The 26,626-nt window shown below is 47.3% G+C and overlaps 30 non-coding genes and 1 pseudogene across 30 annotated transcripts; 5 read left to right on the top strand and 26 right to left on the bottom strand.

Annotated features, from left to right (window-relative positions):
• Positions 1-4,838: 4,838 nt before the first annotated feature.
• LOC135025599 (U1 spliceosomal RNA) lies at positions 4,839-5,001 on the bottom strand. Its single transcript, XR_010222333.1, has one exon. It is a non-coding gene; the product is annotated as a U1 spliceosomal RNA (small nuclear RNA).
• A 152-nt stretch (positions 5,002-5,153) lies between these two features.
• LOC135025769 (U1 spliceosomal RNA) lies at positions 5,154-5,317 on the bottom strand. The gene has a single exon (XR_010222491.1). It is a non-coding gene; the product is annotated as a U1 spliceosomal RNA (small nuclear RNA).
• Positions 5,318-5,991: 674 nt separating this feature from the next.
• LOC135025598 (U1 spliceosomal RNA) lies at positions 5,992-6,154 on the bottom strand. Its single transcript, XR_010222332.1, has one exon. It is a non-coding gene; the product is annotated as a U1 spliceosomal RNA (small nuclear RNA).
• Positions 6,155-6,306: 152 nt separating this feature from the next.
• Positions 6,307-6,470, bottom strand: LOC135025538 (U1 spliceosomal RNA). Its single transcript, XR_010222274.1, has one exon. It is a non-coding gene; the product is annotated as a U1 spliceosomal RNA (small nuclear RNA).
• Positions 6,471-7,164: 694 nt separating this feature from the next.
• Positions 7,165-7,305, bottom strand: LOC135025678 (U1 spliceosomal RNA; annotated as a pseudogene).
• A 152-nt stretch (positions 7,306-7,457) lies between these two features.
• On the bottom strand, positions 7,458-7,621 carry LOC135025554 (U1 spliceosomal RNA). Its single transcript, XR_010222290.1, has one exon. It is a non-coding gene; the product is annotated as a U1 spliceosomal RNA (small nuclear RNA).
• A 668-nt stretch (positions 7,622-8,289) lies between these two features.
• On the bottom strand, positions 8,290-8,452 carry LOC135025612 (U1 spliceosomal RNA). The gene has a single exon (XR_010222346.1). It is a non-coding gene; the product is annotated as a U1 spliceosomal RNA (small nuclear RNA).
• Positions 8,453-8,604: 152 nt separating this feature from the next.
• LOC135025523 (U1 spliceosomal RNA) lies at positions 8,605-8,768 on the bottom strand. The gene has a single exon (XR_010222259.1). It is a non-coding gene; the product is annotated as a U1 spliceosomal RNA (small nuclear RNA).
• Positions 8,769-9,442: 674 nt separating this feature from the next.
• On the bottom strand, positions 9,443-9,605 carry LOC135025597 (U1 spliceosomal RNA). Its single transcript, XR_010222331.1, has one exon. It is a non-coding gene; the product is annotated as a U1 spliceosomal RNA (small nuclear RNA).
• A 152-nt stretch (positions 9,606-9,757) lies between these two features.
• On the bottom strand, positions 9,758-9,921 carry LOC135025560 (U1 spliceosomal RNA). Its single transcript, XR_010222296.1, has one exon. It is a non-coding gene; the product is annotated as a U1 spliceosomal RNA (small nuclear RNA).
• A 674-nt stretch (positions 9,922-10,595) lies between these two features.
• Positions 10,596-10,758, bottom strand: LOC135025630 (U1 spliceosomal RNA). Its single transcript, XR_010222363.1, has one exon. It is a non-coding gene; the product is annotated as a U1 spliceosomal RNA (small nuclear RNA).
• Positions 10,759-10,910: 152 nt separating this feature from the next.
• On the bottom strand, positions 10,911-11,074 carry LOC135025570 (U1 spliceosomal RNA). The gene has a single exon (XR_010222305.1). It is a non-coding gene; the product is annotated as a U1 spliceosomal RNA (small nuclear RNA).
• Positions 11,075-11,748: 674 nt separating this feature from the next.
• Positions 11,749-11,911, bottom strand: LOC135025596 (U1 spliceosomal RNA). Its single transcript, XR_010222330.1, has one exon. It is a non-coding gene; the product is annotated as a U1 spliceosomal RNA (small nuclear RNA).
• Positions 11,912-12,063: 152 nt separating this feature from the next.
• LOC135025561 (U1 spliceosomal RNA) lies at positions 12,064-12,227 on the bottom strand. Its single transcript, XR_010222297.1, has one exon. It is a non-coding gene; the product is annotated as a U1 spliceosomal RNA (small nuclear RNA).
• A 674-nt stretch (positions 12,228-12,901) lies between these two features.
• Positions 12,902-13,064, bottom strand: LOC135025629 (U1 spliceosomal RNA). Its single transcript, XR_010222362.1, has one exon. It is a non-coding gene; the product is annotated as a U1 spliceosomal RNA (small nuclear RNA).
• A 152-nt stretch (positions 13,065-13,216) lies between these two features.
• On the bottom strand, positions 13,217-13,380 carry LOC135025573 (U1 spliceosomal RNA). The gene has a single exon (XR_010222308.1). It is a non-coding gene; the product is annotated as a U1 spliceosomal RNA (small nuclear RNA).
• Positions 13,381-14,050: 670 nt separating this feature from the next.
• Positions 14,051-14,213, bottom strand: LOC135025689 (U1 spliceosomal RNA). The gene has a single exon (XR_010222413.1). It is a non-coding gene; the product is annotated as a U1 spliceosomal RNA (small nuclear RNA).
• Positions 14,214-14,365: 152 nt separating this feature from the next.
• Positions 14,366-14,529, bottom strand: LOC135025683 (U1 spliceosomal RNA). Its single transcript, XR_010222409.1, has one exon. It is a non-coding gene; the product is annotated as a U1 spliceosomal RNA (small nuclear RNA).
• Positions 14,530-15,200: 671 nt separating this feature from the next.
• On the bottom strand, positions 15,201-15,364 carry LOC135025624 (U1 spliceosomal RNA). Its single transcript, XR_010222358.1, has one exon. It is a non-coding gene; the product is annotated as a U1 spliceosomal RNA (small nuclear RNA).
• Positions 15,365-15,516: 152 nt separating this feature from the next.
• On the bottom strand, positions 15,517-15,680 carry LOC135025716 (U1 spliceosomal RNA). Its single transcript, XR_010222438.1, has one exon. It is a non-coding gene; the product is annotated as a U1 spliceosomal RNA (small nuclear RNA).
• A 671-nt stretch (positions 15,681-16,351) lies between these two features.
• Positions 16,352-16,514, bottom strand: LOC135025648 (U1 spliceosomal RNA). The gene has a single exon (XR_010222381.1). It is a non-coding gene; the product is annotated as a U1 spliceosomal RNA (small nuclear RNA).
• Positions 16,515-16,666: 152 nt separating this feature from the next.
• Positions 16,667-16,830, bottom strand: LOC135025777 (U1 spliceosomal RNA). The gene has a single exon (XR_010222499.1). It is a non-coding gene; the product is annotated as a U1 spliceosomal RNA (small nuclear RNA).
• Positions 16,831-17,501: 671 nt separating this feature from the next.
• LOC135025647 (U1 spliceosomal RNA) lies at positions 17,502-17,664 on the bottom strand. The gene has a single exon (XR_010222380.1). It is a non-coding gene; the product is annotated as a U1 spliceosomal RNA (small nuclear RNA).
• Positions 17,665-17,816: 152 nt separating this feature from the next.
• Positions 17,817-17,980, bottom strand: LOC135025775 (U1 spliceosomal RNA). The gene has a single exon (XR_010222497.1). It is a non-coding gene; the product is annotated as a U1 spliceosomal RNA (small nuclear RNA).
• A 671-nt stretch (positions 17,981-18,651) lies between these two features.
• On the bottom strand, positions 18,652-18,814 carry LOC135025665 (U1 spliceosomal RNA). Its single transcript, XR_010222397.1, has one exon. It is a non-coding gene; the product is annotated as a U1 spliceosomal RNA (small nuclear RNA).
• Positions 18,815-18,958: 144 nt separating this feature from the next.
• On the top strand, positions 18,959-19,074 carry LOC135025700 (U5 spliceosomal RNA). Its single transcript, XR_010222422.1, has one exon. It is a non-coding gene; the product is annotated as a U5 spliceosomal RNA (small nuclear RNA).
• Positions 19,075-19,344: 270 nt separating this feature from the next.
• On the top strand, positions 19,345-19,460 carry LOC135025698 (U5 spliceosomal RNA). The gene has a single exon (XR_010222420.1). It is a non-coding gene; the product is annotated as a U5 spliceosomal RNA (small nuclear RNA).
• A 286-nt stretch (positions 19,461-19,746) lies between these two features.
• LOC135025701 (U5 spliceosomal RNA) lies at positions 19,747-19,862 on the top strand. Its single transcript, XR_010222423.1, has one exon. It is a non-coding gene; the product is annotated as a U5 spliceosomal RNA (small nuclear RNA).
• Positions 19,863-20,140: 278 nt separating this feature from the next.
• LOC135025695 (U5 spliceosomal RNA) lies at positions 20,141-20,256 on the top strand. Its single transcript, XR_010222417.1, has one exon. It is a non-coding gene; the product is annotated as a U5 spliceosomal RNA (small nuclear RNA).
• A 275-nt stretch (positions 20,257-20,531) lies between these two features.
• Positions 20,532-20,647, top strand: LOC135025736 (U5 spliceosomal RNA). Its single transcript, XR_010222458.1, has one exon. It is a non-coding gene; the product is annotated as a U5 spliceosomal RNA (small nuclear RNA).
• A 5,363-nt stretch (positions 20,648-26,010) lies between these two features.
• On the bottom strand, positions 26,011-26,084 carry TRNAN-AUU (transfer RNA asparagine (anticodon AUU)). Its single transcript has one exon. It is a non-coding gene; the product is annotated as a tRNA-Asn (tRNA).
• Between the last annotated feature and the right edge of the window lie 542 nt (positions 26,085-26,626).

Below are 26,626 nucleotides of genomic sequence, written 5' to 3'. Positions count from 1 at the left end.
TGGTGTACTTCAACACTGACATCTTCAATCTGACTATCAGGAACTGGACTGCGGGTGCTCCTTCCAGCACTTGCAGGGGGTGTGCAAATGGTGGAAGGTGCATGCTCTTCACGTCCAGTGTTGGGAAGGTCAGGCATCGCAACCGACACAATTGGACTCTCCTTGTGGATTTGTGATTTTGAAGAACGCACAGTTCTTTGCTGTGCTTTTGCCAGCTTAAGTCTTTTCATTTTTCTAGCGAGAGGCTGAGTGCTTCCATCCTCATGTGAAGCTGAACCACTAGCCATGAACATAGGCCAGGGCCTCAGCCGTTCCTTGCCACTCCGTGTGGTAAATGGCATATTGGCAAGTTTACGCTTCTCCTCCGACGATTTTTATTTAGATTTTTGAGTCCTTTTTTTTACTGATCTTTTGTGTTTTGAATTTTACATGCTCTGTACTATGACATTGGGCATCGGCCTCGGCAGACGACGTTGATGGAATTTCATCGTCTCGGCCATGACTAGTGGCAGCAGCTTCAGCACGAGGTGGAAGTGGATCTTGATCTTTCCCTATTTTTGGAACCTCAACATTTTTGTTCTCCATATTTTAATAGGCACAACTAAAAGGCACCTCAGGTAAACAATGGAGATGGATGGATACTAGTATACTTATGGATGACGAGTGACTGACGACACAGAGGTAGCTACAGCCGTGGACTACCGTACTGCGTCTGCTAGTATAGAGATGATAATTAATGATATAAAAAAAATATATATATAACTGCTGTAGGTATATATTATATAATGATGGACCTGGTGGACACTGTCAGCAGACTGCTAAACTACTAGTACTGTATGATGAAGATAGAAAAAAAAAACCCACCACAGGTAGGTAGGTATACAATTATGGACGAGCACTGACGACACAGAGATAGCCACAGCCGTGGCCTACCGTACTGCGTCTGCTAGTATAGAGATGATAATTAATGATATAAAAAAAAATATATATAACTACTGTAGGTATATATAATGTAATGACGGACCTGGTGGACACTGTCAGCAGACTGCTAAACTACTAGTATGAAGAAGATAGAAAAAAAACTTCACCACAGGTAGGTATACAATTATGGACGAGTGACGACACAGAGGTAGGTACAGCCGTGGACTACCGTACTGCGTCTGCTAGTATAGATAATATACTAAATATATTACTACTGTAGGTATATAATATAATGACGGACCTGGTGGACACTGTCAGCAGACTCCTAAACTACTAGTATGAAGAAGATAGAAAAAAAAACCCACCACAGGTAGGTAGGTATACAATTATGGACGAGCACTGACGACACAGAGATAGCCACAGCCGTGGCCTACCGTACTGCGTCTGCTAGCATAGATAATATACTAAATATATTACTACTGTAGGTATATAATATAATGACGGACCTGGTGGACACTGTCAGCAGACTGCTAAACTACTAGTATGAAGAAGATAGAAAAAAAAACCCCACCACAGGTAGGTATACAATTATGGACGAGTGACGACACAGAGGTAGGTACAGCCGTGGACTACAGTACTGCGTCTGCTAGTATAGATAATATACTAAATATATTACTACTGTAGGTATATAATATAATGACGGACCTGGTGGACACTGTCAGCAGACTCCTAAACTACTAGTATGAAGAAGATAGAAAAAAAAACCCCACCACAGTTAGGTATACAATTATGGACGAGTGACGACACAGAGGTAGGTACAGCCGTGGACTACCGTACTGCGTCTGCTAGTATAGATAATATACTAAATATATTACTACTGTAGGTATATAATATAATGACGGACCTGGTGGACACTGTCAGCAGACTCCTAAACTACTAGTATGAAGAAGATAGGAAAAAAACACCCCACCACAGGTAGGTATACAATTATGGACGAGCACTGACGACACAGAGATAGCCACAGCCGTGGACTACCGTACTGCGTCTGCTAGTATAGATAATATAATAAATATATTACTACTGTAGGTATATAATATAATGATGGACCTGGTGGACACTGTCAGCAGACTCCTAAACTACTAGTATGAAGAAGATAGAAAAAAAAAACCCACCACAGGTAGGTAGGTATACAATTATGGACGAGCACTGACGACACAGAGATAGCCACAGCCGTGGACTACCGTACTGCGTCTGCTAATATAGAGATGATAAAGATGATAGAGATGAAAAAAAAATATAACACTACTGCAGGTAAATATTTATATAATATAATGTATGACCGACCTGCTGGACACTGTCAGCAGAATGCGTTTATAGAATAAAAAAAAAAACACCACAGGAGTGTTTAACTTTTTCAGGCAGACAATATACTGGTGGTCACACTGGCAGCAAAAGTGTGCACTGTACTCCTGCTATAACTGCTCCCCAGTCTCCCCCACAATTAAGCTGTGTGAGCAGTGAGCACTCAGCACAGTCAGATATACATAGATGATATATCATGCAGCACACTGAGGCTGAGCACATATATGGTATGTGTATCGTTTTTTTTCAGGCAGAGAACGGATTATAAATAATAAAACTGGTGGTCACTATCAGCAAAACTCTGCACTACTGAGTACTCCTGACAAGTTCAACTGCTCCCCAAATTAGTAGTAAATCAAATGTCACTCGTCTCTATCTTCTAATCTAAACGGAGAGGACGCCAGCCACGTCCTCTCCCTATCAATCTCAATGCACGTGTGAAAATGGCGGCGACGCGCGGCTCCTTATATAGAATCCGAGTCTCGTGAGAATCCGACAGCGGGATGATGACGTTCGGGCGCGCTCGGGATAACCGAGCAAGGCGGGAGGATCCGAGTCTGCTCGGACCCGTGCAAAAAAGGGTGAAGTTCGGGCGGGTTCGGATTCCGAGGAACCGAACCCGCTCATCTCTAATGGCCACCCAGCATGACGCCTCCCTTCTTGACCATGCTGTAATTGCAGTCGCACTGCAGTTCAGCGTGATCATAAAAAATGGTGTAGCCTCCTGCTGGTGCAGACTGTATGTGCGCGCAGGAAGCCGCCACCATTTTTGTGATCACAGCGGCTGAATGTGATGTCTAATAGCCGCTGTTACCACGCCCCCTGTGTCTCCTCCATTGCAGACCCCATTTTGAAGCCTTGCCCCCGCACCGCTCCATCCCTGACTTGGAAATGGAGTGTTGCTGACCCCCCTCTCCCCCCCTGCCCCGATTGACAGGCAGAGGCGATCGCATTCTCTGCGGGGTGCCGCAGAAAATGCAGGCACATGCGTATGCTCTTAGCAATTTTTGCAGTTGGATCGCTTATTGTGATTGCAATCCAACCTGAATCAGGCCCTATTACCTATCACAATGCGCTGCGGGCAGTACAAAATTGGTTTAATATAGGAGAAAAACCCCCAGACCTGTGCTCCTTAACTGTACCTGGTGGCTAGTGGAGCGGCTGCCCAGTAATCAGTGTCCACGCCAGTGCGCACACGGTCCACCCCCTACGGCCACGCTCCCCTTCATCAGCGGCCTCGTGATCCGGAAGGGCGGTGTGTGTGTGACTGACCTTAGGAAGAAACCGGAGCCTCCGCTGCAGTGACCCAGCAACCAGGGCACGGGAGTATACAGCGCCGCTGGGAGTGATGAAGCTGCAGTAAAGATGTCTATTAGACCTAGCCTGCTGCAGCCCTTGTAGATTCTCATAAAACAAGTTCTTCTTTTCTTGTCAAAATTAATAGCTAAGAATAGGCTGCCTGAGGCAGGCCCCTGTTAAGTGGCCTGCTACTGAAGGCACCAACTACAAACTGAGCTCCCTGTTCATGGAAGCGGGGTTATAGAGGAGAATGCACTGAGCTTCTTGGGAACAGTCAAAAGCTTTGAGCCGGTTGGTGCCTCAGATCAAGATCCTACTCTACACCCCAATGTGAATCCTTGTGGAGTCCAGTGTACCCCACAGAAGAAATTAATGTGTCACACCCATTGGCAGCAACCTTAGAATAGCTGCTGACGGGCACAATTGAGAAAGGAAGGTGGGGGGGGACATTTGAATCCAACACATAGATGCAATTCAAATATGTAATTTGTACCTTCCTATTTTAAAATATAATGGATGAACCTCACCCTGTGAGAACAATCTTCATGATCAAGAGATCTCATATGCAAAATAAGTATGAGTTGGGATAGGGCTGGGGAGGGTGGCTGCTCGGGCAGCCCCTCCCCCGTCAAGTTAAGGAGATTCAACTGAGGAAGCACAAGGGAACTTTCGTCTGGGGACAACAACTGCAGGGAGACCACATCTTTTCAGATGAACATGGGAGGGCGGAAGGCTGCCTAATACTGAAGCACCATCAAATATCAAACCATATGCAACAACTAGTACAAGCATTCCTGGGGGAAGGTCTGCAGAAGACGGATTTGCATACGGTGATGTCATCCAAGCAGTGGGCCAAAGTTGGCTGGAACCCTCATCTGCATATGAAAAGAGAAAAGGGGCATGCAGGGCATGGCGGCCTTTTGCGGTGCTTGGATGACCCTTAGTTCGCATTAAACACCCCCACCCTCCTTTTGTGTCTGGCTCATGTTGGCTCTGCCCCAGCCCCTGAAGCATTCAAGCTGATTTCTTGCAGCAGCTGGGCACTGTAACAGCTCCAGAGCTGCTCTGTAAGGCAACTAAAAGGGTGTGGGCCCTGCAGCACTACCTGTAGTTCGCATTGTGCGTTTGAAGGCACAAAGTAAGCAGACAGGAGGATAAGTCAGGATAGTGCGCAAGGGCATAGAAGGGAGCGGCTCAAGAAAAGAGAAGTGGAAACAGACAGCAAACTAGGCTGGAGAGAGACCTGAGACAAAGAGATCTGAATTATACGAGAGCCGACCAGGGGAAACACAAATTATGCAGTCAAGTTTCCCACATTTGGGGAAATCGCAGGGGCAGCACACCCAGAGTGCAATGGGTGAGCCTTGCCCTGGGAGAAGCACCTTCATGATCATAGTATCTCACCTGGCAGGTAAGTAGGAGTTGGGCTAGAGCTGGGGAGGGTCGCTGCTCGGGTACCCCCCTGTAAAGTGAAGGAGATCCAACTGAGGCAGCACAAGGGAACTCTCGAAAGAAGAACAAGGCTAGAGGAAAATCTGAGACAAAGAAATCTGACTTTTACCAGAGCTGACCAGAGGAAAGCACAAACACAGTCCCCCACTACCAAAAATAATGCAGTCAAATTTCCCACATTTGGGGAAATCACAGGGGTCAGCATACCCAAAATGCAATGAATGAACCTCACCCTGGGAGAACAATCTTCATGACCATGGTATCTCCTATGCAAAATAAGTATGATTTGGAATAGGGCTGGGGAGGGCCGCTGCTCAGGCACATCTCTGTCAAGTAAAGGAGATTCAACTGAGGCAGCACAAGGGAACTCTCATCTGGGGACAACAACTGCAGGGAGAACACATATTTTCAGATGAACATGGGAGGGCAGAAGGCTGCCTAATACTGAAGCACCCCCAAACAACAAACCAAATGCAACAACTAGTGCAAGCATTCCTGGGGGAAGTTCTGCAGAAGACGGATTTGCATACGGTGATGTCATCCAAGCAGTGGGTCAAAGTTGGCTTCAACCCTCATCTGCATATGAAAAGAGAAAAGGGGCGTGCAGGGCTTGGCGGCCTTTTGCGGTGCTTGGATGACCCCTAGTTCGCATTAAACTCCTCCACCCTCCTTTGGTGTGGGGCTCATGTTGGCCATGCCCCATCCCCTGAAGCATTCAAGCTGATTTCTTGCAGCAGCTGGGCACTGTAACAGCTCCAGAGCTGCTCTGTAAGGCAAGTAAAAGGGTGTGGGCCCTGCAGCACTACCTGTAGTTTGCATTGTGCATTGGAAGGCACAAAGTAAGCAGACGGGAGGAGAAGTCAGGATAGTGCACAAGGGTATAGAAGGGAGCGGCTAAAGAAAAGAGAAGTGGAAACAGACAGCAAACTAGGCTGGAGAGAGACCTGAGACAAAGAGATCTGAATTATACGAGAGCCGACCAGGGGAAACACAAATTATGCAGTCAAGTTTCCCACATTTGGGGAAATCGCAGGGGCAGCACACCCAGAGTGCAATGGGTGAGCCTTGCCCTGGGAGAAGCACCTTCATGATCATAGTATCTCACCTGGCAGGTAAGTAGGAGTTGGGCTAGAGCTGGGGAGGGTCGCTGCTCGGGCACCCCCCTGTCAAGTGAAGGAGATCCAACTGAGGCAGCACAAGGGAACTCTCGAAAGAAGAACAAGGCTAGAGGAAGATCTGAAACAAAGAAATCTGACTTTTACCAGAGCTGACCAGAGGAAAACACAAACACAGTCCCCCACTACCACAAATAAAGCAGTCGAGTTTCCCACATTTGGGGAAATCACAGGGGTCAGCATACCCAGAATGCAATGAATGAACCTCACCCTGGGAGAATAATCTTCATGACCATGGTATCTCCTATGCAAAATAAGTATGATTTGGGATAGAGCTGGGGAGGGCCGCTGCTCAGGCACATCTCTGTCAAGTAAAGGAGATTCAACTGAGGCAGCACAAGGGAACTCTCATCTGGGGATAACAACTGCAGGGAGAACACATATTTTCAGATGAACATGGAGGGCAGAAGGCTGCCTAATACTGAAGCACCCCCAAACAACAAACCAAATGCAACAACTAGTGCAAGCATTCCTGGGGGAAGGCCTGCCGCAGATGGATTTGCATATGGTGATGTCATCCAAGCAGTGGGTCAAAGTTGGCTTCAACCCTCGTCTGCATATGAAAAGAGAAAAGGGGCGTGCAGGGCATGGTGGCCTTTTGCGGCGCTTGGCTGACCCCTAGTTTGCATTAAACACCTCCACCCTCCTTCGGTGTGGGGCTCATGTTGGCTATGCCCCAGCCCCTGAAGCATTCAAGCTGATTTCTTGCAGCAGCTGGGCACTGTAACAGCTCCAGAGCTGCTCTGTAAGGCAAGTAAAAGGGTGTGGGCCCTGCAGCACTACCTGTAGTTTGCATTGTGCATTGGAAGGCACAAAGTAAGCAGACGGGAGGAGAAGTCAGGATAGTGCACAAGGGTATAGATGGGAGGGGCTCAAGAAAAAAGAAGTGGAAACAGACAGCAAACTAGGCTGGAGAGAGACCTGAGACAAAGAGATCTAAATTATACGAGAGCCGACCAGGGGAAACACAAATTATGCAGTCAAGTTTCCCACATTTCGGGAAATCGCAGGGGCAGCACACCCAGAGTGCAATGGTGGGCCTTGCCCTGGGAGAAGCACCTTCATGATCATAGTATCTCACCTGGCAGGTAAGTAGGAGTTGGGCTAGAGCTGGGGAGGGTCGCTGCTCGGGCACCCCCCTGTCAAGTGAAGGAGATCCAACTGAGGCAGCACAAGGGAACTCTCGAAAGAAGAACAAGGCTAGAGGAAGATCTGAAACAAAGAAATCTGACTTTTACCAGAGCTGACCAGGGGAAAACACAAACACAGTCCCCCACTACCACAAATAAAGCAGTCGCGTTTCCCACATTTGGGGAAATCACAGAGGTCAGCATACCCAGAATGCAATGAATGAACCTCACCCTGGGAGAACAATCTTCATGACCATGGTATCTCCTATGCAAAATAAGTATGATTTGGAATAGGGCTGGGGAGGGCCGCTGCTCATGCACATCTCTGTCAAGTAAAGGAGATTCAACTGAGGCAGCACAAGGGAACTCTCATCTGGGGACAACAACTGCAGGGAGAACACATATTTTCAGATGAACATGGGAGGGCAGAAGGCTGCCTAATACTGAAGCACCCCCAAACAACAAACCAAATGCAACAACTAGTACAAGCATTCCTGGGGGAAGTTCTGCAGAAGACGGATTTGCATATGGTGATGTCATCCAAGCAGTGGGTCAAAGTTGGCTTCAACCCTCGTCTGCATATGAAAAGAGAAAAGGGGCGTGCAGGGCATGGCGGCCTTTTGCGGCGCTTGGATGACCCCTAGTTCGCATTAAACACCTCCACCCTCCTTCGGTGTGGGGCTCATGTTGGCTATGCCCCAGCCCCTGAAGCATTCAAGCTGATTTCTTGCAGCAGCTGGGCACTGTAACAGCTCCAGAGCTGCTCTGTAAGGCAAGTAAAAGGGTGTGGGTGCACTACCTGTAGTTCGCATTGTGCGTTGGAAGGCACAAAGTAAGCAGAGAGGAGGAGAAGTCAGGATAGTGCGCAAGGGCATAGAAGGGAGCGGCTCAAGAAAAGAGAAGTGGAAACAGACAGCAAACTAGGCTGGAGAGAGACCTGAGACAAAGAGATCTGAATTATACGAGAGCCGACCAGGGGAAACACAAATTATGCAGTCAAGTTTCCCACATTTGGGGAAATCGCAGGAGCAGCACACCCAGAGTGCAATGGGTGAGCCTTGCCCTGGGAGAAGCACCTTCATGATCATAGTATCTCACCTGGCAGGTAAGTAGGATTTGGGCTAGAGCTGGGGAGGGTCGCTGCTCGGGTACCCCCCTGTCAAGTGAAGGAGATCCAACTGAGGCAGCACAAGGGAACTCTCGAAAGAAGAACAAGGCTAGAGTACAATAAGAGACAAAGAAATCTGACTTTTACCAGAGCTGACCAGAGGAAAGCACAAACACAGTCCCCCACTACCACAAATAATGCAGTCAAGTTTCCCACATTTGGGGAAATCACAGGGGTCAGCATACCCAAAATGCAATGAATGAACCTCACCCTGAGAGAACAATCTTCATGACCATGGTATCTCCTATGCAAAATAAGTATGATTTGGAATAGGGCTGGGGAGGGCCGCTGCTCATGCACATCTCTGTCAAGTAAAGGAGATTCAACTGAGGCAGCACAAGGGAACTCTCATCTGGGGACAACAACTGCAGGGAGAACACATATTTTTAGATGAACATGGGAGGGCAGAAGGCTGCCTAATACTGAAGCACCCCCAAACAACAAACCAAATGCAACAACTAGTGCAAGCATTCCTGGGGGAAGTTCTGCAGAAGACGGATTTGCATACGGTGATGTCATCCAAGCAGTTGGTCAAAGTTGGCTTCAACCCTCATCTGCATATGAAAAGAGAAAAGGGGCGTGCAGGGCATGGCGGCCTTTTGCGGTGCTTGGATGACCCCTAGTTCGCATTAAACACCTCCACCCTCCTTTGGTGTGGGGCTCATGTTGGCCATGCCCCATCCCCTGAAGCATTCAAGCAGATTTCTTGCAGCAGCTGGGCACTGTAACAGCTCCAGAGCTGCTCTGTAAGGCAAGTAAAAGGGTGTGGGCCCTGCAGCACTACCTGTAGTTTGCATTGTACATTGGAAGGCACAAAGTAAGCAGACGGGAGGAGAAGTCAGGATAGTGCACAAGGGTATAGAAGGGAGCGGCTGAAGAAAAGAGAAGTGGAAACAGACAGCAAACTAGGCTGTAGAGAGATCTGAGACAAAGAGATCTGAATTATACGAGAGCCGACCAGGGGAAACACAAATTATGCAGTCAAGTTTCCCACATTTGGGGAAATCGCAGGGGCAGCACACCCAGAGTGCAATGGGTGAGCCTTGCCCTGGGAGAAGCACCTTCATGATCATAGTATCTCACCTGGCAGGTAAGTAGGAGTTGGGCTAGAGCTGGGGAGGGTCGCTGCTCGGGCACCCCCCTGTTAAGAGAAGGAGATCCAACTGAGGCAGCACAAGGGAACTCTCAAAAGAAGAACAAGGCTAGAGGAAGATCTGAAACAAAGAAATCTGACTTTTACCAGAGCTGACCAGAAGAAAACACAAACACAGTCCCCCACTACCACAAATAAAGCAGTCGAGTTTCCCACATTTGGGGAAATCACAGGGGTCAGCATACCCAGAATGCAATGAATGAACCTCACCCTGGGAGAATAATCTTCATGACCATGGTATCTCCTATGCAAAATAAGTATGATTTGGGATAGAGCTGGGGAGGGCCGCTGCTCAGGCACATCTCTGTCAAGTTAAGGAGATTCAACTGAGGCAGCACAAGGGAACTCTCATCTGGGGACAACAACTGCAGGGAGAACACATATTTTCAGATGAACATGGGAGGGCAGAAGGCTGCCTAATACTGAAGCACCCCCAAACAACAAACCAAATGCAACAACTAGTGCAAGCATTCCTGGGGGAAGGCCTGCCGCAGATGGATTTGCATATGGTGATGTCATCCAAGCAGTGGGTCAAAGTTGGCTTCAACCCTCGTCTGCATATGAAAACAGAAAAGGGGCGTGCAGGGCATGGTGGCCTTTTGCGGCGCTTGACTGACCCCTAGTTTGCATTAAACACCTCCACCCTCCTTCGGTGTGGGGCTCATGTTGGCTATGCCCCAGCCCCTGAAGCATTCAAGCTGATTTCTTGCAGCAGCTGGGCACTGTAACAGCTCCAGAGCTGCTCTGTAAGGCAAGTAAAAGGGTGTGGGCCCTGCAGCACTACCTGTAGTTTGCATTGTGCATTGGAAGGCACAAAGTAAGCAGACGGGAGGAGAAGTCAGGATAGTGCACAAGGGTATAGAAGGAAGCGGCTGAAGAAAAGAGAAGTGGAAACAGACAGCAAACTAGGCTGGAGAGAGACCTGAGACAAAGAGATCTGAATTATACGAGAGCCGACCAGGGGAAACACAAATTATGCAGTCAAGTTTCCCACATTTGGGGAAATCGCAGGAGCAGCACACCCAGAGTACAATGGGTGAGCCTTGCCCTGGGAGAAGCACCTTCATGATCATAGTATCTCACCTGGCAGGTAAGTAGGAGTTGGTCTAGAGCTGGGGAGGGTTGCTGCTCGGGTACCCCCCTGTAAAGTGAAGGAGATCCAACTGAGGCAGCACAAGGGAACTCTCGAAAGAAGAACAAGGCTAAAGGAAAATCTGAGACAAAGAAATCTGACTTTTACCAGAGCTGACCAGAAGAAATCACAAACACAGCCTCCCACTACCACAAATAATGCAGTCAAGTTTCCCACATTTGGGGAAATCACAGGGGTCAGCATACCCAAAATGCAATGAATGAACCTCACCCTGGGAGAAAAATCTTCATGACCATGGTATCTCCTATGCAAAATAAGTATGATTTGGAATAGGGCTGGGGAGGGCCGCTGCTCATGCACATCTCTATCAAGTAAAGGAAATTCAACTGAGGCAGCACAAGGGAACTCTCATCTGGGGACAACAACTGCAGGGAGAACATATATTTTCAGATGAACATGGGAGGGCAGAAGGCTGCCTAATACTGAAGCACCCCCAAACAACAAACCAAATGCAACAACTAGTGCAAGCATTCCTGGGGGAAGGCCTGCCGCAGATGGATTTGCATATGGTGATGTCATCCAAGCAGTGGGTCAAAGTTGGCTTCAACCCTCGTCTGCATATGAAAAGAGAAAAGGGGCGTGCAGGGCATGGTGGCCTTTTGCGGCGCTTGGCTGACCCCTAGTTTGCATTAAACACCTCCAACCTCCTTTGGTGTGGGGCTCATGTTGGCTATGCCCCAGCCCCTGAAGCATTCAAGCTGATTTCTTGCAGCAGCTGGGCACTGTAACAGCTCCAGAGCTGCTCTGTAAGGCAAGTAAAAGGGTGTGGGCCCTGCAGCACTACCTGTAGTTCGCATTGTGCGTTGGAAGGCACAAAGTAAGCAGACAGGAGGAGAAGTCAGGATAGTGCGCAAGGGCATAGAAGGGAGCGGCTCAAGAAAAGAGAAGTGGAAACAGACAGCAAACTAGGCTGGAGAGAGACCTGAGACAAAGAGATCTGAATTATACGAGAGCCGACCAGGGGAAACACAAATTATGCAGTCAAGTTTCCCACATTTGGGGAAATCGCAGGGGCAGCACACCCAGAGTGCAATGGGTGAGCCTTGCCCTGGGAGAAGCACCTTCATGATCATAGTATCTCACCTGGCAGGTAAGTAGGAGTTGGGCTAGAGCTGGGGAGGGTCTCTGCTCGGGCACCCCCCTGTCAAGTGAAGGAGATCCAACTGAGGCAGCACAAGGGAACTCTCGAAAGAAGAACAAGGCTAGAGGAAGATCTGAAACAAAGAAATCTGACTTTTACCAGAGCTGACCAGAGGAAAACACAAACACAGTCCCCCACTACCACAAATAAAGCAGTCAAGTTTCCCACATTTGGGGAAATCACAGGGGTCAGCATACCCAGAATGCAATGAATGAACCTCACCCTGGGAGAATAATCTTCATGACCATGGTATCTCCTATGCAAAATAAGTATGATTTGGGATAGAGCTGGGGAGGGCCGCTGCTCAGGCACATCTCTGTCAAGTTAAGGAGATTCAACTGAGGCAGCACAAGGGAACTCTCATCTGGGGACAACAACTGCAGGGAGAACACATATTTTCAGATGAACATGGGAGGGCAGAAGGCTGCCTAATACTGAAGCACCCCCAAACAACAAACCAAATGCAACAACTAGTGCAAGCATTCCTGGGGGAAGGCCTGCCGCAGATGGATTTGCATATGGTGATGTCATCCAAGCAGTGGGTCAAAGTTGGCTTCAACCCTCGTCTGCATATGAAAACAGAAAAGGGGCGTGCAGGGCATGGTGGCCTTTTGCGGCGCTTGTCTGACCCCTTGTTTGCATTAAACACCTCCACCCTCCTTCGGTGTGGGGCTCATGTTGGCTATGCCCCAGCCCCTGAAGCATTCAAGCTGATTTCTTGCAGGAGCTGGGCACTGTAACAGCTCCAGAGCTGCTCTGTAAGGCAAGTAAAAGGGTGTGGGCCCTGCAGCACTACCTGTAGTTTGCATTGTGCATTGGAAGGCACAAAGTAAGCAGACGGGAGGAGAAGTCAGGATAGTGCACAAGGGTATAGAAGGGAGCGGCTGAAGAAAAGAGAAGTGGAAACAGACAGCAAACTAGGCTGGAGAGAGACCTGAGACAAAGAGATCTGAATTATACGAGAGCCGACCAGGGGAAACACAAATTATGCAGTCAAGTTTCCCACATTTGGGGAAATCGCAGGAGCAGCACACCCAGAGTACAATGGGTGAGCCTTGCCCTGGGAGAAGCACCTTCATGATCATAGTATCTCACCTGGCAGGTAAGTAGGAGTTGGGCTAGAGCTGGGGAGGGTCGCTGCTCGTGTACCCCCCTGTAAAGTGAAGGAGATCAAACTGAGGCAGCACAAGGGAACTCTCGAAAGAAGAACAAGGCTAAAGGAAAATCTGAGACAAACAAATCTGACTTTTACCAGAGCTGACCAGAGGAAAGCACAAACACAGTCTCCCACTACCACAAATAATGCAGTCAAGTTTCCCACATTTGGGGAAATCACAGCGGTCAGCATACCCAAAATGCAATGAATGAACCTCACCCTGGGAGAAAAATCTTCATGACCATGGTATCTCCTATGCAAAATAAGTATGATTTGGAATAGGGCTGGGGAGGGCCGCTGCTCATGCACATCTCTGTCAAGTAAAGGAGATTCAACTGAGGCAGCACAAGGGAACTCTCATCTTGGGACAACAACTGCAGGGAGAACATATATTTTCAGATGAACATGGGAGGGCAGAAGGCTGCCTAATACTGAAGCACCCCCAAACAACAAACCAAATGCAACAACTAGTGCAAGCATTCCTGGGGGAAGGCCTGCCACAGATGGATTTGCATATGGTGATGTCATCCAAGCAGTGGGTCAAAGTTGGCTTCAACCCTCGTCTGCATATGAAAATAAAAAAGGGGTGTGCAGGGCAAGGCGGCCTTTTGCGGCGCTTGGATGACCCCTAGTTCGCATTAAACACCTCCACCCTCCTTCGGTGTGGGGCTCATGTTGGCTATGCCCCAGCCCCTGAAGCATTCAAGCTGATTTCTTGCAGCAGCTGGGCACTGTAACAGCTCCAGAGCTGCTCTGTAAAGCAAGTAAAAGGGTGTGGGCCCTGCAGCACTACCTGTAGTTTGCATTGTGCGTTGGAAGGCACAAAGTAAGCAGACGGGGAAGTCAGGATAGTGCACAAGGGCATAGAAGGGAGCGGCTCAAGAAAAGAGAAGTGGAAACAGACAGCAAACTAGGCTGGAGAGAGACCTGAGACAAAGAGATCTGAATTATACGAGAGCCGACCAGAGGAAACACAAATTATGTAATCAAGTGTCCCACATTTGGGGAAATCTTAGGAGCAGCACACCCAGAGTGCATTGGGTGAGCCTTGCCCTGGGAGAAGCACCTTCCTGATCATAGTATCTCACCTGGCAGGTAAGTAGGAGTTGGGCTAGAGCTGGGGAGGGTCGCTGTTCGGGCACCCCCCTGCCAAGTGAAGGAGATCCATCTGAGGCAGCACAAGGAAACTCTCGAAAAAAGAACAAGGCTAGAGGAAGATCTGAGACAAAGAAATCTGACTTTTACCAGAGCTGACCAGAGGAAAGCACAAACACAGTCCCCCACTACCACAAATAATGCAGTCGAGTTTCCCACATTTGGGGAAATCACAGGGGTCAGCATACCCAGAATGCAATGAATGAACCTCACCCTGGGAGAACAATCTTCATGATAATGGTATCTCCTATGCAAAATAAGTATGATTTGGGATAGGGCTGGGGAGGGCCGCTGCTCAGGCACATCTCTGTCAAGTAAAGGAGATTCAACTGAGGCAGCACAAGGGAACTCTCATCTGGGGACAACAACAGCAGGGAGAACACATATTTTCAGATGAAAATGGGAGAGCAGAAGGCTGCCTAATACTGAAGCACCCCCAAACAACAAACCAAATGCAACAACTAGTACAAGCATTCCTGGGAAAAGGTCTGCAGAAGACGGATTTGCATACGGTGATGTCATCCAAGCAGTGGGCCAAGGTTGGCTGGAACCCTCATCTGCATATGAAAAGAGAAAAGGGTTATGCAGGGCATGGCGGCCTTTTGCGGTGCTTGGATGACCCTTAGTTCGCATTAAACACCTCCACCCTCCGTCGGTGTGGGGCTCATGTTGGCTATGCCCCAGCCCCTGAAGCATTCAAGCTGATTTCTTGCAGCAGCTGGGCACTGTAACAGCTCCAGAGCTGCTCTGTAAGGCAAGTAAAAGGGTGTGGGCCCTGCAGCACTACCTGTAGTTCGCATTGTGCGTTGGAAGGCACAAAGTAAGCAGACAGGAGAAGTCAGGAGAGTGCACAAGGGCATAGAAGGCAGGGGCTCAAGAAAAGAGAAGTGGAAACAGACAGCAAACTAGGCTAAAGAGAGACCTGAGACAAAGAGATCTGAATTATACGAGTAGCCGACCAGAGGAAACACAAATTATGCAATCAAGTGTCCCACATTTGGGGAAATCGTAGGAGCAGCACACCCAGAGTGCAATGGGTGAGCCTTGCCCTGGGAGAAGCACCTTCCTGATCATAGTATCTCACCTGGCAGGTAAGTAAGAGTTGGGCTTGAGCTGGGGAGGGTCGCTGCTCGGGCACCCCCCTGTCAAGTGAAGGAGATCCAACTGAGGCAGCACAAGGAAACTCTCAAAAAGAGAACAAGGCTAGAGGAAGATCTGAGACAAAGAAATCTGACTTTTACCAGAGCTGACCAGAGGAAAGCACAAACACAGTCCCCCACTACCACAAATAATGCAGTTGAGTTTCCCACATTTGGGGAAATCACAGGGGTCAGCATACCCAGAATGCAATGAATGAACCTCACCCTGGGAGAACAATCTTCAAGACCATGGTCTCTCCTATGCAAAATAAGTATGATTTGGGATAGGGCTGGGGAGGGCCGCTGCTCAGGCACATCTCTTTCAAGTAAAGGAGATTCAACTGAGGCAGCACAAGGGAACTCTCATCTGGGGACAACAACTGCAGGGAGAACACATATTTTCAGATGAACATGGGAGGGCAGAAGGCTGCCTAATACTGAAGCACCCCCAAACAACAAACCAAATGCAACAACCAGTGCAAGCATTCCTGGGGGAAGGCCTGCAGCAGATGGATTTGCATATGGTGATGCCATCCAAGCAGTGGGTCAAAGTTGGCTTCAACCCTCGTCTGCATATGAAAAGAGAAAAGGGGCGTGCAGGGCATGGCGGCCTTTTGCGGCGCTTGGATGACCCCTAGTTCGCATTACACACCTCCACCCTCCTTCGGTGTGGGGCTCATGTTGGCTATGCCCCAGCCCCTGAAGCATTCAAGCTGATTTCTTGCAGCAGCTGGGCACTGTAACTGCTCCAGAGCTGCTCTGTAAGGCAAGTAAAAGGGTGTGGGCCCTGCAGCACTACCTGTAGTTTGCATTGTGCGTTGGAAGGCACGAAGTAAGCAGACGGGAGAAGTCAGGATAGTGCGCAAGGGCATAGAAGGGAGCGGCTCAAGAAAAGAGAAGTGGAAACAGACAGCAAACTAGGCTGGAGAGAGACCTGAGACAAAGAGATCTGAATTATACGAGAGATGACCAAGGGAAACACAAATTATGCAGTCAAGTTTCCCACATTTGGGGAAATCGCAGGGGCAGCACAACCAGAGTGCAATGGGTGAGCCTTGCCCTGGGAGAAGCACCTTCATGATCATAGTATCTCACCTGGCAGGTAAGTAGGAGTTGGGCTAGAGCTGGGGAGGGTCGCTGCTCGGGCACCCCCCTCTCAAGTGAAAGAGATCCAACTGAGGCAGCACAAGGGAACTCTCGAAAGAAGAACAAGGCTAGAGGAAGATCTGATATAAAGAAATCTGATTTTTACCAGAGCTGACCAGAGGAAAGCACAAACACAGTCCCCCACTACCACAAATAATGCAGTCGAGTTTCCCACATTTGGGGAAATCACAGGGGTCAGCATACCCAGAATGCAATGAATGAACCTCACCCTGGGAGAACAATCTTCATGACCATGGTATCGCCTATGCAAAATAAGTATGATTTGGGATAGGGCTGGGGAGGGCCGCTGCTCAGGCACATCTCTGTCAAGTAAAGGAGATTCAACTGAGGCAGCACAAGGGAACTCTCATCTGGGGACAACAACTGCAGGGAGAACACATATTTTCAGATGAACATGGGAGGGCAGAAGGCTGCCTAATACTGAAGCACCCCCAAACAACAAACCAAATGCAACAACCAGTGCAAGCATTCCTGGGGGAAGGCCTGCAGCAGATGGATTTGCATATGGTGATGCCATCCAAGCAGTGGGTCAAAGTTGGCTTCAACCCTCGTCTGCATATGAAAAGAGAAAAGGGGCGTGCAGGGCATGGCGGCCTTTTGCGGCGCTTGGATGACCCCTAGTTCGCATTACACACCTCCACCCTCCTTCGGTGTGGGGCTCATGTTGGCTATGCCCCAGCCCCTGAAGCATTCAAGCTGATTTCTTGCAGCAGCTGGGCACTGTAACTGCTCCAGAGCTGCTCTGTAAGGCAAGTAAAAGGGTGTGGGCCCTGCAGCACTACCTGTAGTTTGCATTGTGCGTTGGAAGGCACGAAGTAAGCAGACGGGAGAAGTCAGGATAGTGCGCAAGGGCATAGAAGGGAGCGGCTCAAGAAAAGAGAAGTGGAAACAGACAGCAAACTAGGCTGGAGAGAGACCTGAGACAAAGAGATCTGAATTATACGAGAGATGACCAAGGGAAACACAAATTATGCAGTCAAGTTTCCCACATTTGGGGAAATCGCAGGGGCAGCACAACCAGAGTGCAATGGGTGAGCCTTGCCCTGGGAGAAGCACCTTCATGATCATAGTATCTCACCTGGCAGGTAAGTAGGAGTTGGGCTAGAGCTGGGGAGGGTCGCTGCTCGGGCACCCCCCTCTCAAGTGAAAGAGATCCAACTGAGGCAGCACAAGGGAACTCTCGAAAGAAGAACAAGGCTAGAGGAAGATCTGATATAAAGAAATCTGATTTTTACCAGAGCTGACCAGAGGAAAGCACAAACACAGTCCCCCACTACCACAAATAATGCAGTCGAGTTTCCCACATTTGGGGAAATCACAGGGGTCAGCATACCCAGAATGCAATGAATGAACCTCACCCTGGGAGAACAATCTTCATGACCATGGTATCGCCTATGCAAAATAAGTATGATTTGGGATAGGGCTGGGGAGGGCCGCTGCTCAGGCACATCTCTGTCAAGTAAAGGAGATTCAACTGAGGCAGCACAAGGGAACTCTCATCTGGGGACAACAACTGCAGGGAGAACACATATTTTCAGATGAACATGGGAGGGCAGAAGGCTGCCTAATACTGAAGCACCCCCAAACAACAAACCAAATGCAACAACTAGTGCAAGCATTCCTGGGGGAAGGCCTGCAGCAGATGGATTTGCATATGGTGATGTCATCCAAACAGTGGGTCAAAGTTGGCTTCAACCCTCGTCTGCATATGAAAAGAGACAAGGGGCGTGCAGGGCATGGCGGCCTTTTGCGGCGCTTGGATGACCCCTAGTTCGCATTACACACCTCCACCCTCCTTCGGTGTGGGGCTCATGTTGGCTATGCCCCAGCCCCTGAAGCATTCAAGCTGATTTCTTGCAGCAGCTGGGCACTGTAACTGCTCCAGAGACGCTCTGTAAGGCAAGTAAAAGGGTGTGGGCCCTGCAGCACTACCTGTAGTTTGCATTGTGCGTTGGAAGGCACGAAGTAAGCAGACGGTAGAAGTCAGGATAGTGCGCAAGGGCATAGAAGGGAGCGGCTCAAGAAAAGAGAAGTGGAAACAGACAGCAAACTAGGCTGGAGAGAGACCTGAGACAAAGAGATCTGAATTATACGAGAGCCGACCAGGGGAAACACAAATTATGCAGTCAAGTTTCCCACATTTGGGGAAAACGCAGAAGCAGCACACCCAGAGTGCAATGGGTGAGCCTTGCCCTGGGAGAAGCACCTTCATGATCATAGTATCTCACCTGGCAGGTAAGTAGGAGTTGGGCTAGAGCTGGGGAGGGTCGCTGCTCGAGCATCCCCCTGTCAAGTAAAGGAGATTCAACTGAGGCAGCACAAGGGAACTCTCATCTGGGGACAACAACTGCAGGGAGAACACATATTTTCAGATAAAAATCTTGGTCATGCTCTGGTTTCTCTTCAGAACGAACAAATCTTTCGCCTTTTACTAAAGATTTCCGTGGAGAGGAGCAAAACCGAGTTTTATCTCAATTTTTGCATGCCCCATCTTTTTGGGGTTTCTTTTATCGGTTTAAAGATAGAATGAGTGTGCTTTAATGTAAGCTCATTTGCATAGAAATGACAGTAAATGTTTGTTTCTTTTCAAACAGAACTTTCTTGACCATGCTACTTGCTTGAAAGATCTGGGAGCACATGGAATACAGTACAAACCATGCTTATAGCAAGGAGAAGACAGGTGAGAAATCTGCTTTCTTTCAAATTGGGCGCTCACTTTGATCTGAATGAGGACTGCTGGCACGGCACTCAGGCGACAGGTGGAATCTTGGTCATGCTCTGGTTTCTCTTCAGAACGAACAAATCTTTCGCCTTTTACTAAAGATTTCCGTGGAGAGGAGCAAAACTGAGTTTTATCTCAATTTTTGCATGCCCCATATTATTGGGGTTTCTTTTATCGGATTAAAGACAGAACGAGTGTGCTTTCTTGTTAGCTTTAATGTAAGTTTATTTGCATAACAATGACAATAAATGTCTGTTTCTTTTCAAGCAGAACTTTCTTGACCATACTAATTGCTTGAAAGATCTGGGAGCACATGGAAAAGAGTACAAACCATGCTTATAGCAAGGGGAAGCCTGGTGAGAAATCTGCTTTCTTTCTTTCAAATTGGGTGCTCACTTTGAGCTGAATGAGGACTGCTGGCATGGCACTCAGGCGACAGGTGGAATCTTGGTCATGCTCTGGTTTCTCTTCAGAACGAACAAATCTTTCGCCTTTTACTAAAGATTTCCGTGGAGAGGAGCAAAACTGAGTTTTATCTCAATTTTTGCATGCCCCGTCTTATTGGGGTTTCTTTTATCAGTTTAAAGATAGAACGAGTGTGCTTTAATGTAAGCACATTTGCATAGAAATGACAGTAAATGTTTGTTTCTTTTCAAACAGAACTTTCTTGACTATACTAATTGCTTGAAAGATGTGGGAGCACATGGAAAAGAGTACAAACCATGTTTATAGCAAGGGGAAGCCTGGTGAGAAATCTGCTTTCTTTCTTTCTTTCAAATTGGGTGCTCACTTTGAGCTGAATGAGGACTGCTGGCATGGCACTCAGGCGACAGGTAGAATCTTGGTCATGCTCTGGTTTCTCTTCAGAACGAACAAATCTTTCGCCTTTTACTAAAGATTTCCGTGAAGAGGAGCAAAACTGAGTTTTATCTCAATTTTTGCATGCCCCATCTTATTGGGGTTTTATTTTATCGGTTTAAAGATAGAACGAGTGTGCTTTAATGTAAGCTCATTTGCATAGAAATGACAGTCAATGTTTGTTTCTTTTCAAACAGAACTTTCTTGACCACACTAATTGTTTGAAAGATCTGGGAGCACATGGAAAAGAGTACAAACCATGTTTATAGCAAGGGGAAGCCTGGTGAGAAATCTGCTTTCTTTCATTCAAATTGGGTGCTCACTTTGAGCTGAATGAGAACTGCTGGCATGGCACTCAGGCGACAGGTGGAATCTTGGTCATGCTCTGGTTTCTCTTCAGAACTAACAAATATTTCGCCTTTTATTAAAGATTTCCGTGGAGAGGAGCAAAACTGAGTTTTATCTCAATTTTTGCATGCCCCATATTATTGGGGTTTCTTTTATCAGTTTAAAGACAGAACGAGTGTGCTTTCTTGTTAGCTTTAATGTAAGTTTATTTGCATAACAATGACAGTAAATGTTTGTTTCTTTTCAAACAGAACTTTCTTGACCATGCTACTTGCTTGAAAGATCTGGGAGCACATGGAAAACAGTACAAACCATGCAGTATCACAAGAGCCTTTATTTGATCTTTCATGAAGATAGAGCAGAATTGAGGACACGTCAACAATTTCTGCCAAAGGTGGTTCATCTTTCCACATGGTGCCTTTGGCCACTGACACCTTCGTTGAGTCAAAGTCTCTGGCTGTGGTCAGAACTTTGAAAATTTATGTCACCAGAACGGTTCAGATTAGGAAAACAGAGGCTCTGTTTGTCCTGTATGCTCCCAACAGGATTGGGTGTCCTGCTTCCATGCAGACCATTATGCGCTGAATCTGTGGTAAGATTCAGCATGCTCATTCCACGGCAGGATTGCCGTTACTGAATTAGGTGAAGACCCATTCTACTAGAAAGGTGGGTTCATCCTGGGCAGCTGGTCGGGGAGTCTCAGCATTGCAACTTTGCCGAGCAGCTATTTAGTAAACACTTTTGCTAAGTTTTACAAGTTTGATACCTTGGCTGATGATAACCTCAAGTTGGGTCATTCGGTGCTGCAGAGTCGTACGCACTCTCCCACCCGTTCAAGAGCTTTGGTATAACCCCATGGTTCTTAATGTGACCCCAGCATCCTCTAGGTCGTATGAGAAAATAGGATTTTAATACCTACTGGTAAATCCTTTTCTCTTAGTACGTAGAGGATGCTGGGCACCCGTCCCAGTCCATACTGTGTCTGCAGTTATTACTTGTGGTTATACACATGTTGTGTTACGGTTCTGGTCAGCTTTTTGCTGCAATTGTTCATGCCGTTGGCTTGTGTTCTGTTGAATGCCACGTTCTGCGGCATGCTTAAGGTGTGAGCTGGTAAGATGCTCACCTTAGTTTAACAATAAATCCTTTCCTCGAAATGTCCGTCTCCCTGGGCACAGTTCCTATAACTGGAGTCTGGAGGAGGGGCATAGAGGGAGGAGCCAGTTCACACCCTTTGAAAGTCTTAAAGTGCCCATGTCTCTTGCGGATCCCGTCTATACCCCATGGTTCTTAATGTGACCCCAGCATCCTTTACGGACTAAGAGAAAAGGATGCCCTTGTGTACTATCCTGACTTCTCCTCCCGTCTGCTTACTTTGTGCCTTCCAACGCACAATGCGAACTACAGGTGGTGCTGCAGGGCCCACACCCTTTTACTTGCCTTACAGAGCAGCTCTGGAGCTGTTACAGTGCCCAGCTGCTGCAAGAAATCAGCATGAATGCTTCAGGGGATGGGGCATGGCCAACATGAGCCCCACACCAAAGGAGGGTGGGGGTGTTTAATGCAAACTAGGGGTCATCCAAGCACTGCAAAAGGCCGCCATGCCCTGCATGCCCCTTTTCTCTTTTTATATGCAGATGAGGGTTCCAGCCAACTTTGGCCCACTGCTTGGATGACATCACCGTATGCAAATCCGTCTGCTGCAGACCTTCCCCCAGGAATGCTTGTACTAGTTGTTGGATATGGTTTGATATTTGATGGTGCTTCAGTATTAGGCAGCCTTCCGCCCTCCCATGTTCATCTGAAAAGATGTGGTCTCCCTGCAGTTGTTGTCCCCAGACGAGAGTTCCCTTGTGCTTCCTCAGTTGAATCTCCTTAACTTGACGGGGGAGGGGCTGCCCGAGCTGCCACCCTCCCCAGCCCTATCCCAACTCATACTTATTTTACATATTAGATCTCTTGATCATGAAGATTGTTCTCACAGGGTGAGGTTCATCCATTATATTTTAAAATAGGAAGGTACAAATTACATATTTGAATTGCATCTATGTGCTGGATTCAAATGCCCCCCCCCCCTTCCTTTCTCAATTGTGCCCGTCAGCAGCTATTCTAAGGTTGCTGCCAATGGGTGTGACACATTAATTTCTTCTGTGGGGTACACTGGACTCCACAAGGATTCACATTGGGGTGTAGAGTAGGATCTTGATCTGAGGCACCAACCGGCTCAAAGCTTTTGACTGTTCCCAAGATGCTCAGCGCATCCTCCTCTATAACCCCGCTTCCATGAACAGGGAGCTCAGTTTGTAGTTGGTGCCTTCAGTAGCAGGCCACTTAACAGGGGCCTGCCTCAGGCAGCCTATTCTTAGCTATTAATTTTGACAAGAAAAGAAGAACTTGTTTTATGAGAATCTACAAGGGCTGCAGCAGGCTAGGTCTAATAGACATCTTTACTGCAGCTTCATCACTCCCAGCGGCGCTGTATACTCCCGTGCCCTGGTTGCTGGGTCACTGCAGCGGAGGCTCCGGTTTCTTCCTAAGGTCAGTCACACACACACACCGCCCTTCCGGATCACGAGGCCGCTGATTAAGGGGAGCGTGGCCGTAGGGGGTGGGCCGTGTGCGCACTGGGGTGGACACTGATTACTGGGCAGCCGCTCCACTAGCCACCAGGTACAGTTAAGGAGCACAGGTCTGGGGGTTTTTCTCCTATATTAACCCAATTTTGTACTGCCCGCAGCGCATTGTGATAGGTAATAGGGCCTGATTCAGGTTGGATTGCAATCACAATAAGCGATCCAACTGCAAAAATTGCTAAGAGCATACGCATGTGCCTGCATGCGATCGCCTCTGCCTGTCAATCGGGGCAGGGGGGGAGAGTGGGGTCAGCAACACTCCATTTCCAAGTCAGGGATGGAGCAGTGCGGGGGCAAGGCTTCAAAATGGGGTCTGCAATGGAGGAGACACAGGGGGCGTGGTCACAGCGGCTGTATGACATCACATTCAGCCGCTGTGATCACAAAAATGGTGGCGGCTTCCTGCGCGCACATACAGTCTGCACCAGCAGGAGGCTACACCATTGTTTATGATCACGCTGAACTGCAGTGCGACTGCAATTACAGCATGGTCAAGAAGGGAGGTGTCATACTGGGTGGCCATGCCCTGTCACTGTGCAGGAGCCAGCACCGCTTACACACTAGTCCCCGGGTGCAGCACCCAACCCCCGGGACACCCGGAGCAACAAAATGTAGATTCAGGCCACCAGGCCACGCCCCTACCTATGAAATCATGCCTCCTTTTTACCATTGCGCTGCTTATTTGCACGCACTGCATTACAATCTCCCTCGACACCTCTCTGGGTGTCACCAGTGATAGTGACACCTCTGCCATGCTTGTAGCAGCTAGTCCAAAGATCTATGCCTCAAGCCCTGAGTGTTTGCCCTTGTGACTTGTTGATCATCATAGCGAAGCAGATGCTTACAGAAAACTGCAGGGGCTTAGATTGAAAATAAAAAAAATTGATGGGTATAAGGTAGAGAGGAGCGGGTTCGGTTCTCCGAGAACCGAATTCCCCACGAACTCCACGTGGTTTACACTGGTCTGAGGCAGGCTCGGTTGTTCCCGCCTGACTCGGAAAACCTGAACAAGGGAAAATGTCATCATCCCGCTGTCGGATTCTCGCGAGATTCGGATATTATATATAGAGCAGCGCGTTGCCGCCATTTTTACTCGTGCATTGAAGAGAGAGCGGAGAGGACGTGGCTATGTTCTCTCAGTGGAAATCTCAATATCAGTGCTCAGTATCAGTGGTTACTTATTGCTGCTCAGTAATACTAGTAGTGTGTCTCTCCTGCTCAGTGTCAGTTCTCAGTAGTATCCTCATCAGTGCTCAGTATCACTGCTCATTGTCTTGTGCTGCATTGTGGTGCTCAGCATACTACAGTACATTACTAATAGTCCAGTGCTGCATCTTGCTGCTCAGTGTCAGTTCTAGTATCCTCATCAGTGCTCACTATCACTGCTCATTGCATTGTGGTGTTCTGTATACTACAGTAATATAGTAACATATAGTAACATAGTTTTTGAGGTTGAATAGAGGCAAATTGCCCATCGTGTTCAACCTGTTTTAAGTTGTGATGATTCTACATACTTGCTGAATAATGTTTTATGACTAGTTAGCTACTATAACTCATGTTACCCCCGGATTAACCATGTTGATATTTTAAGTATTATAACCTTGGATAGCTTTTTCATTCAGAAATGTATCCATTCCTTTTTTAAATCCAATTACAGAGTCCGCCATTACCACCTTCCCTGGCAGGGAATTCCACATCCTGATTGCCCTAACAGTGAAGAAACCTTTCCTCCATTGCGTTCTGAACTTTCCTCCAGTCGCAGCGAGTGACCACGTGTTCTTTTAATAAATAATTCCTCTGATAACTCTTTGTTATGTATCTTTACATATTTGAAGATATTAATAATATCTCCTCTTAGGCACCTCTTTTCTAGTGTATACATATTCAGCCTAGTAAGTCTTTCCTTATAGTCCAGTACTTTTAGGCCTTTAATCAATTTAGTCTTCAGGATCTCTCGGACTTCCATGAGCAGCAGAGTAGTGCAATGGAAGGATGCTGGGCGCATAACCCAGAGGTCGATTAATCGAAACTATCCTCTGCTATGTGCATTTTTTTTTATAATTAAAGTAATCAAAAACTGGGATTGATATTTTGGCTCTTTTATTTTTACTTAAAGTACAATAACTTTTATCATTTTAATTTGTTTTAATAGTATATTGACAGCATTGTTTTCTTTAAAAAATCCACTTAATTTTCTTTACCCTATTACTGAAATGGTAATTGACAAAAACAAACTACATTGTCACCAGAAGAGCAATGCAAAATGTACAAGTGATATATTAAAATCATCTTCCATCTTGAATTTCAATGATGCATTGGGACAACAATTTTGTGAGAAACATCTTCACCCATAAAGAAAGATTTTCTTAATTCCTTATCTGTGTGCTGATTAGATATTACCTTGTTTTCACATTAAACAGACTTCCACATGAGAAAGCAGCAAGGATGCAGTAACGTTTATGTTTCCTGGTGTCAACCTGTATTATTTCAGTAGACATTGAAATGAGGATGCATCTTGCTGCCTTTCCAATGTAGCAAGTTTAATTCAGTAATAGGTGAAAAAACATTCCTACAAAGGTGTTAATCAGAGACTTGGCTTTGTGGACACTTTTCAGAGAGCAAATTTGTTAGCATAAAAATAAAGTCAGAAAATGAAGAGCTGTTTAATCACTCAATTGGACTTTTCTGCCAGCATAATTTTTTTTTCTCTGCAACCCACTGCTAAATTGTGCTTCCTAGCTGTTTTTTATAAAATCACTTAATCAAATCTAACTCTGATTACATCAGAGAAGGCCAGGTACCCTACACCATAAGAGGGGGTTTGAAATTTTGACTTGTCTACTTAAAGATCACCAAAATCTGATCACAAGGTCAATTACATCCCTGGGTGGGATTGAACCACCAACCTTTTGGTTAATAGCCAAACATGCTAACCGATTGCACCACAGAGACACCTCGTAAAAGTCCATTCTGACAAAGGCTAATAAGCATTCATCTAGAACGTTTCCTAGAAAAACTTTAAAAAGTCAATAATCTGGAGAGTTTTTGTAAGAAACACATTGCTACTTTCCCATGATGAGTGAGTGCTTCAGGATCTCTTGCACTTACATGAGCAGCAGAGTACTGCAACGGAAGCATGCTGGGCCCATAACCCAGATGTAGGCAGATTGAAACTATCTTCTGCTATATGCATTGTTTTTTGTTAATTAAAGTAATCCAAAACTGGGATTGATATTTTGGCTCTTTTATTTTTACTTAAAGTACAATAACTTTTACCATTTTAATTTGTTTTAATAGTAAATTGACAGTATTGTTTTCTTTCTAAAATCCACTTAATTTTCTTTACCCTATTATTAAAATGGTAATTGACAAAAACAAACTACATTGTCACCAGAAGAGCAGTATAAAATGTACAAGTGATATATTAAAATCATCATTCCAGCTTGAATTTCAATGATGCTTTGGTGCAACAATTTTGTGAGAAACATCTTCAC

The sequence above is a fragment of the Pseudophryne corroboree genome, unplaced genomic scaffold, assembly GCF_028390025.1.
Source record: "Pseudophryne corroboree isolate aPseCor3 unplaced genomic scaffold, aPseCor3.hap2 scaffold_423, whole genome shotgun sequence".
NCBI lineage: Eukaryota > Metazoa > Chordata > Amphibia > Anura > Myobatrachidae > Pseudophryne > Pseudophryne corroboree.
The sequence above is the reverse complement of the archived record's forward strand: the minus strand, read 5'-3'. Positions and strand labels throughout refer to the sequence as shown.